At 40.3% G+C, this 13,959-nt stretch overlaps 1 long non-coding RNA gene across 1 annotated transcript in view; it reads right to left on the reverse strand.

Annotated features, from left to right (window-relative positions):
* The window catches only part of LOC138617887 (uncharacterized), a 110,186-nt gene that overhangs the window by 43,160 nt on the left and 53,067 nt on the right, over nt 1–13,959 (reverse strand). Inside the window, exon 3 of the long non-coding RNA XR_011310685.1 lies at nt 12,795–12,931. This is a non-coding gene — a long non-coding RNA (uncharacterized lncRNA). The remainder of the gene's footprint in view (nt 1–12,794; nt 12,932–13,959) is intronic.

The raw sequence follows: 13,959 nt of genomic DNA on the forward strand, positions 1-13,959 counted from the left end.
TCATTACCATGAAATCTAAAATGGCAATTGAGAGCAGCAAAATATTTGTCTGGGTTTGTTCTTTACGCCACTTTGCATTTGTTTTGTTTTCCCAGTAGGAATTATTTTCATGGAGTAGCACTTACAACTGCAGGGTCCCCACATAGGGCCCCAAACCCCAAGGATAAAAAAGACTGAATAACATGACCATTCACTACAAAATGAGAAGCCAGGCCAGACAGAACAACATGGGTAGTCAAGGTAGAGCAGCCAAGTGGGGTGACAAAAAAGAGGAAGACTGGAGGAAGAGGGAGTGGAGTGAAGCATGTGGTCAGCACAGCAGGAAACCCAATGGTCATTTCACCCATGGACACACACACAAACTGATAGACTTGCTGATAAAATGAAAGATGCATCGTCAGCCAAACATGGAGACAAACAACAAGATAGGTCAAAAGCTAGATGAATAGATACGAATGCATGCAGACACACACACACACACACACACACACACACACACACACACACACACACACACACACACACACACACACACACACACACACACACACACACACACACACAGACAGACAAACTGGTAAACCTGGCCAGACAGGCTGACTGCGCTTTGCCTGTGGGGATGATCAAGGATAAGCTGGGATGCACAGTGATTTGTCTCACTAATGTTGTTCTGTTCAGGTTGTAAAATCTCATTTTTTACTCACAAATCATGTAAGACTAATGCGTTCCCTCCTCTTTTATATTATCATCTAATCTCTCAACCTGCCATTGATCATCTGTGTGTCCAGGAAAGGTGTGTTTAAAAATTCAATAAAACATATACCCTGCAAAACTCCATATATTTAATGCAATATAGGTAAAGCATGAGGTGAATACTGAAGCGATGCTGGAGTTAATATTATATTTACAAGATCATTTGTATTTTTTAATAGGCTTTGCCAAGTACACTACGAAAAACATCCATCTTAACAAGTAATTTAATTTCACATTCAGCCTTCAAGTCTGTTTGAGATGCTTTTCAATGCTGCACCTGCCTGCAACACAGTTTATAATATAACTCAGTCCCATCCCACAGGACAAATAAGACACATATTGCCATTATGGATCATTTTAATAAAATTTAAAAAATGCAAATCCCATTGCTCGGCCGTGTACTAACCAACCTTTAGAAACAGCTTTAGGCATTTTGGAACTAAATGTTTCAATCAGGATTCTGTGTCATTCCCATAATTCTCAATGCAATGTAAACAGCTACAAACCAGATGTGAGAACATCAGATTTCAATAAGGTATTGTTAGTGTCACAATTGTCAGAAAGAAGCCATCTGTAAGCAGTATACCTAAACAGATTTGGATGCATATTGGTGAAAACAATGTGCGGTTAGGCTCATTAATAATTGCAAGGGATTTGCATACAAAACTCTGCATGCACACATTTACCCACATTTAGTTCAATTGGCAGACTTGTTTGTTTGGAGTTGCAGTTTTAAAAAAATGCTTTAGCTTTAGCCCCCTTAGTGTGTGTTCACACAGGAAATTAAATATATAATCTCAACCAGGACAGCAAACTGGCATAAAACATCTGCACAAGTTCATAACGTCTCAACTGCATTGCATGAAATTATCGCGTAAAGACGAGGAACAAGGAGAGAGATACTGAAGGAAAAAAACAGAAACAACTTGAGTTTCTATAATGTATTCTAAGTTCAGTCAGAGGCTGAGCTGAATACAGACACACACAGGCACACTCCCACACTGGGTCGGTGCATATGTAAGAGTTAGCATACCGCTAATGTCTGTGTACTGCTGGTTCAGGGCGAGAGTGGTAAAACCTTGCCTTCATCATGGACCCAGAAGGGCAGAAATAGTGAAAAGATGGAATCACCATTCTCTGCCAGAAACCATCCTAAAATTCAAACACAATCTGATCTTCTTTGTAGATCAAAGATTTGAATAGAACACTGCAACAAAATTCACTCTGTGGGATTGATTTCATTAAACAAAGTTTCTGTCCGTTTTCCTTCATCGTTTGATTTAAATTTCTGTCTCCTCTCTTCTCATCTCTTCATTCACTCTGTTGGAAGCCTCTGTTAATGCTGCACAAGTCTAAGTAGCCTACTGCTTAATGCATAAGTAGCTGTGGATTAACACTTTTGAAAAAAAGAAATGTCCATTTTGTAAAGAGTCAAATGTGCACTTCACTTTGGCCTTCTCTATGTTTATGAGCGTATTCATCCAGCATGTATGGCTCCACATTTACAATAGCCAGCAGTGCATCACCAAAGTCTTTCTTTTGCTTTTTATTCTTATTCATTCCATAATTCAAATACTTGCTGCACAGCTACTCCACCTAAAAATAAATAATTTGAAATAATCTACAGCAACAGTGCAAGATAGACACAAGAAAAGGATAACTGTGGAGCAGCTACCTGGTACACAGTTGTTATCTATGTTTTCATGTTCATCTGAGCCAGACTATAATAGTCCATTATTACGATGTGGTGTGACAATCCAATCTGATGGCAGTAAAAACTCCACCTAACCACACTGGGATTGGAAAGATTGCCTGCGAACGCCTTCTCTCTTGCTAAATCAGGCGAGGGGAAACGGCGCATTGCACAATGGCTCTGTTGTATTATTAGCCCCTCAGAGGAAGCTACAATTGTCGGATCAGACTCCCTCCCCAAAAAAAGAGTAAAGTAAGTCTGGGAAAATATCAGCTTCCTGCTCGTGACTTCAGGGTTTAGCCTGAGTAAGTGTTTGCCTCTGCCTTTCTCACTGCTTCACCCACTTTCTTCCCCTGTTTCCCTCCGCCCCCCGTCCCCCTCCCTTGCTCTCACTCCATGGTTATTTGGCTACCTCCTTATTTACTCAGATCAAACTTGCCAGGGGAAGGCAAGTGAGTTTAAACAAACTCCAGCACACATGCAGACACACACCGATCAAAATTAGCTGGAATTGAGGAGACACTCAACACAACGCTGCTAAAACACCAACTGCACCCGTATCAGATTCCCATTTGGTACACCAGTCATTATAGCTGTAATTTATGCTGACATAAATAAATCATTTAAATCTCTGTGTGTGTGCGTACGCACATGGAAGATGTGATGGAGAGGAAGTGAGGGTGGCTGAGAGGGAGTGATAGTGAAATGTGAGGCAGACCACAATTTATCGATTTCCCTTATTATCATTACTATTTGCTCGAATAGTCTGTTTTGGTTTTCCAAAAACTCTGAACCCCAAGCGCTTAGTAAGAGAGAATACCAGAACATTTACTTCCAACTTCCTCTGCCTCTCTGGTTGGTAGCCAGTCTGTTTATCCCCCGGGGCAGCACACACTATCTGTCTGACCTCAACTGAACTCAGCTCAACTGCAACAGTAGTCCCACTGCTGATGACGTGAAGTTGAAAGAGAGGGGATATGAGGAGCTGAAGAGAGGAGCTGAGAGAGAAACTAATTCCCATTCCATGTTCCTGGTGGAGATGATATAAGACATACCCTTTACTACATTGCTGTAAAGAAATATGGCCAAATTAAAACAACTCAAAGGGTTAAACTGCAACAGGATTCAAAAGTCAATTCACGAGCAAGGACCACCACCTCAATCAAGTGTTAACAGAATTTTTTGATTTTGATATGGTGGAATGCCATGGAGCTGGGTAAGACACTGCGGTTTGGAGAATGCTTAATTGGGAATCAACTGCAGCTCTCTGGCCTAGCAGATCCCCAAAAAGCCTTCCTAAGAAAGCGGTGATGACTAAGCGATGCGCAGGTCTTGGAAGTTGTGACGGGTTTGGCCTGGAAGCCCATCAGACCATAACCATGATACGGTGATCTGGAACTCCTGTTTTTGGGAAAGACACGGCTGGAAGGAGTGGCCATTAAAAGAAGTCGGGAGAAAATCCAACGCGATGAAAATGGGGGTGCAAGCAGGATCAAGTGTAGAAGAAAGCGTGGTAGGATTTGTAACTGCAGATTTTGCATTTGTGGCTGGCATGGGTTTAGATGTGGATGTAATGAAATTTAAAATGAGAACCACGTTGCCGATTCGGTATGTTTGCTTGTTAGAATGGAGCCAGCAGTGCTTGTAAATGAGGTAAAGGTCGGCTAAGCAGAGGTGACAACTTAGAACGAATTGATTAACTAAGAGTGAACTCAGCATTTCATTGGAAACGTAAGAAAGCAGCAAAAACGTTGGTTCCTGGGTGCATGGCAAGCATCTGGGCAAGAAATTTCAGCGAAGGGTGATAATGCAGTAGGAGAAGAGTTCGCAGGCATACAGAAAAGATGCAGAACACGTTCGACTCAGGTATGAAAAAGTGAGTAAGAGATGCCCACACGAGAAGGACATGATGGCGAGGGAGTTTCTTCTTTATTATTGATGTCGACAACAGGGAGGTTGTCAGAATGGATATTTTTTGGCCTTATTCCCATGAAGGGGAAGCATGACGACCGGATGGTTTTGTTGACGGTAAAGGATGATGGAGGGAGTTTTGGAGAAACTGTTTTAAAATGATGGCCATTTAGCGGAGAAAAATCCACGGCCATGAAAACCCCCAGATATTGGCAGAAGGAACGGCATCCATTTAGAGCTGCACTTTGGCTGAGTTGGACAGTTAATCACGGAGGAAGGTGATGCTGTTCCAGTTGGCTACGAGATGTTGCCATTCCTGTTTTGGATGAGGGTGATGAGTCAAGAGCTGGGGATGTAGATGATACGAATGAGACCAAGTGACGGGAAGAAACAGAAAAAACGCAGCAAGCATCCCAAGAGCAGTAGATTATTGAAAGGGGACAGAAGAATTTGAAACTGGCATCCCAGTGCCCGAATTGAGTGCTGTAGTTTGAAGAAATATAAGGACTAATTAATCTGAAACGGGTATTCTAGTGCCTGAAATGAACACTGTAGTTTGAAATGGGAGGTCGAACAAATTTCAAACTGGCATGCCGTTGCTGGAAATTAGTGCTGTAGTTTGATCAAATGGGAGTATGTCCGAATCTGAAACCAGCATCCCACTGAGCATGAGCACTGTGGTTGGATGAGATGGGGGATGGCCAATTTCGAGACGGCATCTCAGTGCCCGAAGTGACCTCTGTAGTGTGATGAAATAGGGGGATATACGAAACGGAAACAAGCGTCCCAGTGCCCGAATTGAAAGCTGTAGTTTGATGAAATGGGAGGACAGACGAATCTGGTACCGACATCCCTGAGCTCAATGTGAGCACTGTTGTTTGGTGAACTAGGACAACGGACTAACCTGGAACTGGTTCATTTGTCCATTATGTTTGGTGAAAATGGAGGGATGGCTGAATTTTAAACTGGCAGCCTGGTGTCGGAAATTAGTACGGTAGTTTGATAAAATGGGAGAATGGCTAAGTCTTAAACTGGCTTCCCAGTGCCTCAATTGAGCGCTGTAGTTAGATGAAATGGGGGATGGCCAGTTTTGAAATTGGCATCTCAGTGCCCAAATGAGCTCTGTAGTATGATAGAAAAGGGGGACAGAAGAAATGGAAAAAGGGCTCCTGGTACCCGAACTGAGTGCTGCAGTTTGATGAGATGGGGATGGATGAATTTGAACGGCCATCTCAGTGCCCGAATGAGCGCTGTAGTTTGAAGAAATGGCAGGACCGACGAATCTGGAAGTGGCATCCCTGTGCCCAAAATGAGCACTGTTGATTGATGAAATGGGAGGATGGAGTAATCTGAAGCTGGTTTTTAGTCCCTGAAATGAGCACCGAAGTTTGTGAAATTGAGGGATGGCCGATTTTGAAACGGGCATCTTGGTGTCTGAAATGAGTGCTCTAGTTTTTTGATAAGGAGGACAGATGAAATGGAGACATGCACGGCAGTGCCCAAAATAAGCGTAGTAGTTTGAGGAAATGGGAGGATTGACGAAACAGAAGTGAGCAACCCTGCTAGGACAACGGCAAGACTTTAACGAAATAGGGACATGGAAGAATTAGAACTTGGCATCCCTGTGCCGGAATCAAGCACCGTCTTTATGAAATGAAAATAACATCCCAGGACTACTGAAATTAGGGGAAAGAGAAAAGGACTGGTGAACCAGCACCCGAGACATGAGCAGAAGACCATTGAAATGAGGTGGTAGTGGAGAGGAAAACTAGTATCCTAGTGCAAGGGACAGTTGAAAATGAAGCAGATAGGAGGGGGGAACTGGTGACCTGATGAGGGAAATGGATCAGAAAACTGTATAAAATGACAGGACAGGGGCCCTGGCATCCCAGTGCCAGAGACAAACAACAACAAAAAAATGCTGAAAATTAAGTATGAAAAAGAGAGGGCATCCCACTGCCATAAACAAGGCAGAACATGTAGAAAATGAAGTTCCAGTCCAGTAAGTGGAAGTAATGCACCTTAAGGTGGTCTTTTATTTTGCTGGAACTCTCCCAATAGCGATTGGATTGGTGAACTGCCTTAACAAGGTCCTTGGTGAAAGTGGAGTTTATAGGTTTGCTGGACAGCATGAAAACCATCTGCTGAGGCAAAGAAGACATCAACGGATGTTTTGAGGATAAGTTTAACAATGGGGACGATTTCGTAGGCAAAATGGATGAGCGCTGTGGCATTCTGTGGGTCTGAACAGACGAGAGCAGACAGATGTGCCAGATGGGTGGGTATGTATAATGTTTGAGGTGTGGTCATGCTCCTGAAATTCAGATAAAATGATCTCCAATAAAACAGTATGTTATCCATTTGCTGGATCACCACAAAAATCCTTTAAAATGCTACAATGAGGATAGATTTCAGTTCAATGTGTTAGTAAAACTACGGCTAAAGCTGAAATCCAATCTGTCCAAAGGTAACAAAATACAAGTAGCTGCCCCTCTGAGGTTCACTAATGAACACATTATATCTAATTAGTTTAATATTTATCATTTCCCTTGTTTTCAGGCTTATGGTAAGCTAACTCGCTGCTGGCTGTAGCATCATATTTAGCAGACAAATATGAGAGTGCTATTGATCTTCTCATCCCACTCCAGTCAAAAAAAAGAAGTAAATATCCCAAAATACCTATTGCTTTAAACAGATATTCTCTTTTTGTTTTGTAGATTTAGGTGTGCTAAAGTATATCGTAACAAATAATGGTCTAATATTTTCTTAGTTGGTGTTGTAGCGAACTAAATCATCCTTATTTTATCGTAACTTGAATGATGATACTGAGTCATTTATGTACTGCCATTTCATTGATCGCCTTTTTCCTTATTTACAGTAATGTTTGGATGTTCACTCATCCAATCCCCATAAGTTATGTACCTTTGGCAACAGTTTTTGTTTTTTTTCCCAATAAAGCCAATAAAACATATTTGAGGTAGAAAGAAACAGAAAGAATGAATGAATGTGTGAAGGCAACAAGAGAGAAATGTTAATCCAGAGTTGCAGATGGAGGCTGGGAGTTGAGAATGCAAAGATGAAGGACAGAGAGGAATGGAAGAGGAAGAAGAGAGGGAGGGAGGAACCGACGGTAAGACATGAAAGAGAGGGAGAAAGATAGGGAAGGAAAAGGCGAGTTGGTGTTCATAGGTGAAAGACACAGTGAAGAAAATGAGTTGGCACCAGGGAGCAAAGGTAGGGAAGGGGAATGATGAATTTGGAGGAAGAGTTCAGCAAAGGCCTCGGATCCAATCAAATGGCTGTTTTTGATTCCGTTTTTCATTTCACCTAAAATAATGTTTCAATAGTCACTTGCTCATAGGAGAACCAACCTTAGTCCTTGAATGGGTACTTGTTTTGAGCAAAACACTTCTTTGTGGCCTCAAGTGAACTGTGCAACCTCACTGCAGCTGTGGGGAACCAATGATTGTGGGATTGTAGCTGACTGTGTTTCACACTGGCAACCCTGAAGAATTATTCAGACTTGTGGAGATGTTGTTTTGAGCTAGGCACCTGGTTGTTTAACAGTGCTTGAAATATTTAACCCCAAAGGGGACTGAGCAGAGCAGGGTACTGAGGTTTGGCTGCATCAATAGGGTCACTCAGTTAGGGAACCCTGCAATAGGGATGTACTTTATTTACTGACTGATCAATATTATGTTTAAATTAGTAGTTGGCTTTAGGAGCTAACTTTGACAATTCATCTGTGATTTTTGTGCAGAATCCTCCTTCAAAGCTTTAAAATAATGCAGTGGGACACTGAAAGCCAGGAGAAGTATTGGCAGTAGCCATCATAAATATATGATATGTTACTAAAAGAAATTATAACTGAAATTTCAGCTTGGTACACATTCAATCTCCCAAGAAATAAAATATTGATCAGGATTGATAGAGAGACTGAGAGTATTACAAGAAAACTGAAAAACTGAGTTTTATAACCTGTGTGAGGTCTCAGTGGTAGCTCTGTTTACAAGAAACAAGCAAAAGCAACAAACTGTTCGCACATATAATACTCACAAGCCCACATGGTCACATCAAAGGCACGAAGGGAAACAGAGCTCCTCAGAGATAGACTTATTTTTCAGAGGTCGACCAAAATCATTCAACGGTAGCTAAGTGTGCACATTTCCTGTCAACACATAAACACACACAGAACTTTCTTTCAAAAACACCAACAAATTCAACGTGAAGTTTTTTCAAAAACACAAACTCGTAAATAGACATGAAGCCTCTAACAAATAACAAATGCATAAAAAAAAACCTGCATGTGTCAAGACCTTCACAAACTCATGCATTTATGCATAAAGGTTCTCACATGCACACACGTGCAGTGCGGCTGTTTGCCTCCCACATGCGGTGTTTGTGACGCATAGGAAAAGTCATTAGACCCGCACTTCCTCTCCAAACAGAAAAGAAGGAAGAAAAGACTGTCTTACATGAAACACACAGGAAATGTGTGGGTGACTACCGCTCTGTAAGTGTGCGTCTGTATGTCTGATTGTGTATTAGTATGTGCATGCGCATGTCTCACGGTTTGAAGTTCTGCCCCTAGGGCTGGTGACCAAGGTCTTGTAATTGCTTGCCTTTGATTGCTTTCATTGAGCAGACTACAGCTACAATTACGGCCAATTAAGTCACTCAGCTAAGGGTCGGCTTGCTGAGCAGACAAAGTTGCATACCATGATCTTGTGGGTTCAGCATTTGTCTAAAGCCCCACCCTCCAATTTCAGGGGTGGAATGTAACTTGGTACTTTTACTCAAGTACTGTACATTACTACAAATGTGAGGTACTTTACTTTACTTGAATATTTTGATTTTATGAAACTTTATACTTCTACTTCACTGAAAAATAGTTAGTTACTTTCAAGGTTACAGTTTTTCATAATATTTTTGTCTGGTGAAAACGATGTATCTCCAAATCTGCTAGTTTTGAATTTTATTTTTTTCTGATAACGTAAAGGTTCAGATGTTCCTTTATGGATTGAGAAAAGTATCCTACTTTTTAAGCTATATAAACTGTTTTAAAACCCTAGAGATTCACTAGAAAATGTATTGTTTTTCTGAGCTTATTGCCTTTTTAAACATGCATCGTTCTAACAGAACAGAAACAATACAACATATCATAATCTTATGGAATATGATACATTACTGTAGAATAAACTAACCAACAATCCATAAAGTAGTTCAAATAAGCACAACCCTAAAAACCTACAGCACTAAAAACATCCATTCAACACTAGCATTATTCCAAAACATTGTCAATCATTGACAGGGAGCTTTTACTGCACAGTGTGAACTTTACTTTTTTGATACTTTAAGTATATTTCGCTTAAGAAATTTGAATGCAGGACTAACTTGTGAAGTATTTTCAGTGTAAAATTAGTACTTTTAAATTAAGTAAAGGTCATTTCCCCTGTGCCTAATTCACAGGTTTAAACTTGACCAAATCATACCAAAATTGAAAGTACGCACTATAAATATAGACTAATTGCATTGTATCAAATACTTGTATTGAATAATCATAAAATATGCACCAATAGTGGATCTTTTTTTATTATAATTCAGGACGTCACAATGGCTGGAAGGATTCATTTACTGTATTATTGATTCAGCAGAAAATAATGTCAGACTTTTTACAAATAGAAAAAATATTATGGTGAGAGCTCTGATCGTTTTCACTTGTGCGCTCAGAGGTGAACCTTGCAAACAAAACCTGAACCCATTTGTGGTTTCAACTGTAGATTTTACAGTTTCACAAGTTTCATTTCTCGCTGCACAAAAGGTACAAACAGTTGGAGCTTCTGCTTTTTAATGGACCTTATGGTTCTAATTGTGTAACTGATCACGTATGGGTGTGCATGTGAGTGTTTCTCACGTGTCGTCCTATGCGGGGGGCTATTATTTTGCCTAACGTCCAAACCAGCACTTCCTCGTGTTTGTGACTGCGTGTTGGTGAAATGAGCGGTACAAGGAGGGTAGAAACAGTACGACAGAGATACAGTATTGGAGCTCATAGAAATCTAAACGGCAAACACAGGAAGAAAGAAAAAGATAGAAGGAGGCAGAGGGTGAATCTTAGCGTTTGCACATCTGTGGAAGCTTCAGGAAACTCAATCACTTCATGACTGAAGTTTTTACCTGTGTGCACTGAAGCACGTCAGCCCACGCACGCACTTGTAGTGCACTCAAGACAACAGAGACGGATGAAGGACAGCTTTTCTGACTCCCCTTCACACACGTACACGTACCAGTAAATTCATTTGGACACTCTGTCTCTCTGCCTGCCTCTGCCATGAACATCTGTCACCTCAGCAGGATCCAGACTGCTAATGAACATACAAACGCACGCTCGTGTGCATACGCATACACAAATTATCTCACACACACCTCCTTCAGTCAAAATACAAGTCAAATTTTGGGTATTTGTTTCAAAAGTTTTGTGGTTCAGTAATTGAAATACACACCTGCACTCCACCAAACATAGCTACGATGTCCTCATCTCTATATGCATATGTAATAACTTATATTCCCCGCCTTTAAGAGGCAGGACTATCTGCTAATACTGATCCTTATGCAATAATACTGTGTGTTATGGTAAAAAAAAAATGAAGACACCGGTCCCTTAAGATTCTCAGGGGAAAAACGTTCTTCATTATGAACAGCAACCACGCAGTCAGGTGCACTTTTTTGGCACATAAAAATTGAAGGCTTGTGTGTGCAAGGTTCACCTCTGAATGTTCCACACAGAGAGGGAAATCCCCCTGCGCAGCAGACATTGAAAACACGCATCTGCTACTAAACATTATCTTTAACTTTTAAGCTTCAGGGTGAACATTATGTGTTGCACTGTTCAAAGGGACTGTTTAAGTGTTCAAATATTATAATCTTGAAAACTGGTTTGGAGCACATCTGTGGGTGTTCTGTTGCATCTAGTCTCAGTTATTCCCCCTATTCAGTCACAAGAATATACGGTAAATACCTGTTAACAAATTAATAAAAAAAATTACTGATACTGATACCTTGATCTTATTATCGCTTCCTAAAGGATACTTTTTTACACCAATTATGAAAAATACATTTGAACATTATTAATATAATATTAACATTGCATACAATTTTATTACATTACACATTACTTCACAAATGTTTAGCTTTCATGCACTTAGAAGTATAACCCACAATTAACAGATGTCCTCTAAACCCATACACATGGAAGTTTTGCGTTGAAACTACAACTCACTGATGTTCCCTAAATATGTTTAAACAGATGCCAGCTACCCTGCCGCAAACAGAGGAATATCTAGTCACTACAGCGCACGCAGACCATACAGATATGTGGCCAAAGATTAGTTTGAAAGTGGTGAAATAAGACGTTCTAATGTGTAACATTGAATATCTAAATTGAATCCAAGTGATTTGAATCTGAGTGGGCGGGCTACCAAAGTAGAGCCTATGTATTGGAAACGCTGTGGCTCACTGATGCTAGTGAGATTCACTGCAGAATAAACGTAGCAAGAGTTGAGCGTTTTAAGATGAAAACGTCACCATATGAAAATGTAGCCTTGTTATAAAACATTGCTATTGAATGATAAGGCATTTTTCAAAAGTAGACAGTACTTAGATAGTCCTGGACATAATGAGGGGGGAAATCAGGTCTAAGTGTAACGCAGTAGCGAAAAAATAGTAAGAATAGTAAAAAGTCTTTAAAAATGATTCACTCTTTCATCATTCATCTAACTTTGTATCTGAAACAAAAGAATCAGTGAAGTTATGGGGATATTATTTACAGAACATTTAGAACGTTTTGCTGGTAGGCCACTTCAGACTGCTCTCTAACTGTAATAAATGTTTCATTATTTTTTACTTTCATAGTCAGATGTGGCTTGGCAGGTTTATGAGATGAATGGGTCAATATTTCCTGTTTTAAACTGTAAACAACCTCCACACAAGTGGTGTGCTACTCACATTTAGAATTGTTTGAGAGCTGTTGCAGCTAAAATGTCAGTTTTGACTGCATACATAATACAAGGGAACCCGCAGAGGTAATTCTCTACAGTCAGTTAGACTGAATAAATAGTTCTATATCTTACAGATTCGTATAAAGCTCTCTAGCTTGCAATGTATTCATATGTTTACGTTGCTGCTTGTTTCTTCTGTTGGGGTTTGGTGACAAAAAAATAGTAAAATATGTTCACATTTAATTACAATGATGTTGCTCATTATCTGCCATTTGCCTAAAACACTGCTAAATCACATGGATATTAATATTTTCTGTATGTTTATATGCATTCAATATCACCATCTAATTACACCATAAATACAAAAAACACAGTTACTGTAACTTAAAAGCCATTAGTGTATATTGCCAGTAAAAAAACATATTAGCATAGTCCCCTACCTTGGCAATCCAATTCCCCTGCACATTCTCATTGTGGAGGTCTGGAGTCAATGAGGATTCCTCCAGTGTTAATTAAACCATCTGTCTTAGAGAGAATTAAGGTCGTGATCTCCCAGACCTCACCACTCCCACACTCCCTGAGAAGAAAAGAGAGAAGAAAAGAGACTTAATGAAGGAATAAAAGGATGAAATGGCTTAATGAACCGCCTAACGAGGCCTGCGGCCGTTTAATAAGGGCTTATTAAAGCTTAATTAGAGCAATAATCCAGTTTGTTTGGAGTCATTCAGTGTTGAGTGTTGACTTGTGGCTGATTACGTTTTTATGGCTATTGGATAAACAAGGAAGAGTTGACATTCCATAGGAAGGAGGATCGATGTGTGTGTGTGTGTGTGTGTGTGTGTGTGTGTGTGTGTGTGTGTGTGTGTGTGTGTGTGTGTGTGTGTGTCTGTGTGTCTGTGTGTGTGTGTGTGTGTGTGTGTGTGCACATCTGCTGTAAGAAATAGATTCCAAAAATGAGGGCTTCAAGTGATCCTTCCAGTCATATGGAGGCTCTGCAGTCATCACAGTCAAATCAAGTCTGATTTACATCCATGAATTAATTCAAACACTCTCCCATCTACTCCTGAACATCAAAACAAGGAAACTTAAAGGAGACCCCTATGAAATATGAACAATAACCATACCTACTCTGTGGTTGTCAAGGTAGCTCCTTTTGTCAGTCAGCTTTGGCTATTTACCTTTCACATTCCTGTCGAAGAGGTTGAGCTAAGGTACCAGACACACCACTTAAAGTAAAACATGTTGCATTCAAGCTGAATAATCCTTAACTTTTCTACGTAGGAGCTCACCAGTTTACTGAAGAATTACATAACGGCGTGACTATAAGATCCAGCTGTAAATCATGCTTTACGGATCACATAGACACAGGAAAATGAGCCAAAAGTTTGTAGAACCCTAATGATTCAGCTGACAGACTCATTCACTCATTGATTTAAAAACAATGTTCTCATAAGACATGAAGGTGACTCACTTGAGTCAGAGACCAAGCATTGTGCCCAAGGACACATCTAAAGAGGGTGTAAAGTATACAGGACACTTGAGGCATCAAATTTCCATTATTCATACAGTGATGCCGTCACCCTTTTGAGGACTGAGCCAAGCTCA

Source organism: Brachyistius frenatus, unplaced genomic scaffold (genome assembly GCF_029030835.1).
Source record: "Brachyistius frenatus isolate BFR_SWC_R1_liver_20210118 unplaced genomic scaffold, ASM2903083v1 Contig_14, whole genome shotgun sequence".
Lineage (NCBI taxonomy): Eukaryota > Metazoa > Chordata > Actinopteri > Embiotocidae > Brachyistius > Brachyistius frenatus.